The sequence below is a fragment of the Lolium perenne genome, chromosome 3, assembly GCF_019359855.2.
Source record: "Lolium perenne isolate Kyuss_39 chromosome 3, Kyuss_2.0, whole genome shotgun sequence".
NCBI classification, from domain to species: domain Eukaryota; kingdom Viridiplantae; phylum Streptophyta; class Magnoliopsida; order Poales; family Poaceae; genus Lolium; species Lolium perenne.
In genome coordinates this window covers 313,498,308-313,504,307 of record NC_067246.2, presented here as the reverse complement: position 1 = coordinate 313,504,307, position 6,000 = coordinate 313,498,308, and positions in this window count along the sequence as shown.

The following is a 6,000-nucleotide window of genomic DNA, read 5'->3' as shown; positions in this document are numbered from 1 at the left end:
GGACGACGTAAATTACAGACCGACGTAAATTACAGAAGGGGTTGGACGACGCTGACGGCGCATCCTGAGTCGACGTAGGCCCGTCGATCACGATGAACTCGTCGTGATCTGACCGGTGTGCATGCTCCGTCGCCGACGTCGAGGCAGAGGCCGACGCAGGTGTAGTAGCGTCTGCCGGCTCTTGCTCCGGGGTTAGGGCCGCTGCCGCTGCCTGGGCCGCCGCCTCGGTGGCCGCCATTTTGGCTTCGATGGCGTCGAGGATCTGGTCTTTGAAGAAATTGTGCGCCGCCCACGTCCGGGGAGACATTTCTTCTGTCGACGCTCTCAGCTCCATCTTCTTCTCTTGCCTCTTGAGCAGCGCCGCCCACCTTTCCTCGGCCTTTTTGTCGCGGGAGAGCAAGGTCGAGGAGACCTCGATGATGCTCTGCGTGAGCGACGCCTGCGTCTTCTCGGACGACGCGGCATCGGCCAAGGCGGCCTTGGCAGCCTTGTTGCCGATAGAGTGCCCTGCCGATGTTGCCAGCGGCGCATCCAGATCAATGGCGTCTTTCCCCTTCGACAACGAAATGCGCGTCAACTTCCATTTGTGTCTCTTCTTGAGCTTGCTATAGCAATGTATCAGCGCGAACGACTTATGCCCATCCGAGTTCTTCCGATACATGGCCTTGTCAAACAAACCAAAGGAAGCACAATCATTACATCGAACACAATGTAGGTGCTACAGATTATGTAAGAAATAGTCGTACCAGTTGGTTGACGTCGGCGCCGCTGTCGCCTCTGGCCTGGATGATGGCCCATCGCGTCGACATTTCCTTTTGGCTCCTCTTCACTGTCACTTTGTTGTAGTCGATGTTGATGAGCTTGCGCTCATCGAACTCGGCATTGATCCTCGCCCAATACTTCCCTTTTTTTGGTTGGCGCCGATGATGTAGTCATGACTCACCGTCGCCCACGACTTGCATAGACAGTGATCCTCCAGAGGCGTCCACTTGGGGCCTCGTGTGCCCGACGCCTTCTTCTTCTTCTTCTTCTTCTTCTTCTTCTTCTTCTTCTTCTTCTTCACGCCGTCCGCGTCAACCTCCACGAGATCATCGGCATCCTCACCGGCACCCTCGTCGTCCTCTTCGTCGCCGTCCTCTTCGTCCTCCACCCACTCCACCCCGTCCCCCTCCTCCTCCTCCTCGGCACTGGCACCGTCGAATTCGAGCGGGCCCCTACGGCCATTGAACGGGGCACCCTCTGGACCGGCTCTGTTGTGGGTATACTTCATGGGTGTACCATCGACAGTGCCTAGATCCGGCAAGCCCGGGTGGCCCATAGATGGTGATGTGGCGTGTGGCCCGTCGGGCGGCCCAGTTGCTGTTGATCCTAAAGGATGAAGTCCAGCCCAGGATAGGGAAGCCGGATCCCAACCGACCATCGGAGGAAGTCGGATCCATGGAGGCCCAGGAGTAACCCGGATCCATGGAGGCCCAGGAGTAACCCGGATCCATGGAGGCCCATGTGGAACCCGGATCCAGTACGACGTAGGGAGAAAGGCAGATCCTTGACGTACACGGCAAGACCTTGTACCGTAGTTAGGCGACCTGTAATCCGGCTAGGACTCTCCATGTAAACCCTAGATCCGTGCGCCTTTATAAGCCGGATCCCGGGAGCCCTGAGGGGAGATCTGGAGTTAGAAGCGAGACAACCACAACTCATTGTAACAACGCGAAAGCGCCCAGATAATTCCAGACAAGCAGCAGTAGGCCCTGTCATCGTGCAGGTGTTCCGAAGCTGGGTAACTCGCGTACCACCGTCCCGAGAGCACTCCGCCCTATGGCCCCTACTTCTTCTCCCCCTCGTGAGGATCCCTCCTCCGGGGTACCGTCGATTAGGCAACGACAGTTGGCGCCCACCGTGGGGCCTGTGGCGTCTGGAGGCCGGAACCGGGAGGGTTCCGCCATGGGAAGCTGCGACGACACCATCGCTGTGGGGCGCGTCCTTTACGCCGGAAACCTTCCGATCGTCCCTCCGGACGAGTGCTGGATTCCGGCTAGGACAAACCCCGTCAAGCTCTCCATCGTCCCAATTGGCGGCATACACGTCTTCATCGGCGAAACCGTTGATTTCGACGGAAACGCACTGGTAAGTAATGTAGCTACGACCGCCGCCGAGCAGGACGCAGCTGCAAAGATCCGATCCGAGTCGCTGGAGCTTTCCACGGAAGAATCCGCCTTAGACCCGAAATTTGGTAGCCGGATCCGCGCCTACGTTTTGGGTAGTCGGATCCGCACCTATGTTTTTGGTTGCCGGATCCGCGCCTACCTTTTTGGTAGTCGGATCCGCACCTATGTTTTTGGTTGCCGGATCCGCGCCTACGTTTTGGGTAGTCGGATCCGCACCTATGTTTTTGGTTGCCGGATCCGCGCCTACCTTTTTGGTAGTCGGATCCGCACCTATGTTTTTGGTTGCCGGATCCGCGCCTACCTTTTTGGTAGTCGGATCCGCACCTATGTTTTTGGCAGCCGGATCCGCACCTAATTTTGGGTAGTCGGATCCGCACCTATATTTTGTAGCCGGATCCATGCCAAAATTTTGGTAGATGGATCCGCACCTAAATTTTTGGAAGTCGGATCCACACCTAAATTTTGGTAGGTGGATCCGCACCGACAGGACCACTGCGACAATCAATCTCGCACCGGCTCGACGGAACGCCGAAGAAAAACCGCCACGACCGACGTTGACTCCGCTCCAAATAGCTAAATCCCTATTTATATTTCATATTTTAATATTTTATGATCATGAGATTAAGATTGGTTCACTCATATCCTGAGTCTTTTACCGCTTTCGCTGTTGGTCATATCTTTCCCACGATTTGCCTTGCGCTCGTGAAAAACTTTGTACTGTTTTTGCCGCTTAAGGCTCCAGTACGCTGCACAATTTCCGCCTTCGGGCGTTAGCTTGAGTTTTCTGGCCTACACGTTTTCTGTTGTTTTATGTGTGGATTCCTTAGTAGTGACATCTCGGTACTTAAAGCCGGCCTCTGTTTCTGAGGTTCTTGATTGTTTCGCTATTAAGCGCTATCGCCTCAGCAGATGTTCTGTGTTTAAAGTTTGCCGTCTCGCGAAAAGTCAAGCATATAAACCAGAAGAACGGATAAACCAGCACTTGCTTAAAACATATAAATTACATTAACTGTTCAAGATAGTCGAGTTGTTTCCGCCTTGACAGTTTTATGTTGTTCAACTGCTGCATAGTTTCAGCTTTAAAACATTTGTTCAAAGGCCATTTTTGTTCCGCCTTACATTTGTTCGTTGAACATGATCAAAGAAATAATTTAATACAAATATGTTTTTATGTTTATGTATCAGGTACATGACACTTGGACGTACAACAGTCCTTGATTTAAGGTGTTTTCAAGCAGATCTAGCATCGCGCGAAGCCCCAGGAGAAGCTAGCCGGATCCAATGAGAGAAGGTTAGGCGGATCCATGGCGTGCACAGCTGGAGAAGCAGCTTGAGTCTTGATTCCGCTATGCTTAGCCGGAACCAACCCTCGGGGGCTGCGGTTTGATCTTAGGTGAAAAGTGTGTTTCCTTTCGGTATCAGTGCTGGAAATTTCCGCCTAGATGCTTGGGATTTACGCTATTCCTAAGTCACATATAAAGATAAAGCTACTCTAAGAGCACCAAGCCGGATTTTCAAGAAAATTCACCTTGGCGCTCGGGGGCTACATCGATGAAGTTCTCTGAGTAACAAGCCGGAAAATTTCCACCTTGACGCTTGGGGGCTAAGTTTCTGAGCATCGTGTCTCCTTGGAGCAAGCCGACTCAACGCTCGGGGGCTACATACATATGGTTATGTCAAGAAAATTTTCAAAGATGGCGAAAATCTGGCTAACTAGTCGGATCCGCACCTAATTTTTGGTAGCCGAATCCGCACCTAATTTTTGGTAGCCGGATCCGCACCTCAATTTTTGGTAGCCGGATCCGCTACTAATTTTTGGTAGTCGGATCCGCACCTCAACTTACCGCTCGAATCACGCGAAAATGGCGCCAAGATAGGCGGAACCGTTTGAATCTTTTAAGGTTCCGGGTAACGGCGTGAAGATAAGCAAATTCTTGTCCGCAAGCAGGGGAGTAACCCGGAGACATGTTATGTACTGTCGATGGATGAAGTCCCGCAGGATGAGGGTTTTTTCCGACTGAAAGTTGGGAAAGAAGAAAATATGAAGTTAGAGCTCTTCAAGTTTCTCCGCGTTACCAATATTGCCGGAGACCATGATGGACTAGTGAGGCGGAAACAGCAGGTGAAACTCGGAGAACTCTGGGGGCTACTGTTGTGGGTATACTTCATGGGTGTACCATCGACAGTGCCTAGATCCGGCAAGCCCGGGTGGCCCATAGATGGTGATGTGGCGTGTGGCCCGTCGGGCGGCCCAGTTGCTGTTGATCCTAAAGGATGAAGTCCAGCCCAGGATAGGGAAGCCGGATCCCAACCGACCATCGGAGGAAGTCGGATCCATGGAGGCCCAGGAGTAACCCGGATCCATGGAGGCCCAGGAATAACCCGGATCCATGGAGGCCCATGTGGAACCCGGATCCAGTACGACGTAGGGAGGAAGGCAGATCCTTGACATACACGGCAAGACCTTGTACCGTAGTTAGGCGACCTGTAATCCGGCTAGGACTCTCCATGTAAACCCTAGATCCGTGCGCCTTTATAAGCCGGATCCCGGGAGCCCTGAGGGGAGATCTGGAGTTAGAAGCGAGACAACCACAACTCATTGTAACAACGCGAAAGCGCCCAGATAATTCCAGACAAGCAGCAGTAGGCCCTGTCATCGTGCAGGTATTCCGAAGCTGGGTAACTCGCGTACCACCATCCCGAGAGCACTCCGCCCTATGGCCCCTACTTCTTCTCCCCCTCGTGAGGATCCCTCCTCCGGGGTACCGTCGATTAGGCAACGACAGGCTCATGCCACGTTCGTCGGAGAGTAGAACATAGCGTTGGGGTTGAAGCCGCCATGAGGAAGCGCATCCTCGTACCGCGGCGAAAAGTTTGGCATCATGCACCCGGGAGTGGCGGAGGGGCCGTCATTCCAGAACCCGGATGTCGACGGGGATAGCACTCCCGGAATGTACGGCGGCACCATCGTACTCCATGGGCTCGCGTTCGTGGCAGCGATACACCCGGCCAGCGCGTGTTGGTGCGCGCGCACCGCCAACATCCCCAGCTGCGGCGCCCTCCGTCCTTTTCGCTCCGCCGTCGACATCTTCCGGCGCAGACAGTCTTGATGCCACTGATCATCGGTCCAACCTTCCGGCTTCTTCTTCGGAGCCGGCGCCTTCGCCCCTTTCGTCTCATTGCCCGGTGGCTTCTTGGCCGCTTTCTTGGCCATTTTTTGGGGGCAGTTGGTGGCGCCATGGATGTGGAGAGGGTAGCGGCGGGAGGAACAGCGCAACGACGGCGGGAGGGAGAAATGAATCGACGGGTGGGATAGGTCAAATGTGTTGGGATGACAGAAATGCGCGGTGGGAGAGGCACGATTAGGCGGGAGCGGTGGACGAATTTTTCTTGTGCCGCTGACGCGTCGGTCCCGCCACGCCTCGCCTCGCTTTTCGTTGTGTCCGGCGTCCCCGGAGCATTCCGTGTGTAGCGGGGACGGGCTCGGGGCGCCGGACACCGTATCGGGCCGCGCCGGACAAAAAACGGGTTTGAAGGACGCGGCTGGAAAGTTTTTTTTGTCTGGTGCCCCCAAATCGCTTTGAGTGACGGTTTGGAAGACGCGACTGAAAATAAATGCTCTGAGCGTCAGGCTTATCGTTTTCTCCTAGCATTATTAGTACTAGATGATTCTCCGCGGCGGATATCAATAGCAAACATATTGTATAGAAATAATTCATACATATTAGTGCATTTGGTAAAGATAAGTAAAATAACTCTTTGTGGAGATGATTAAATATGGAAATTGCGAATGAAAGCATTGCACATGCAGATTCTGAAAGTGTAAAGATAA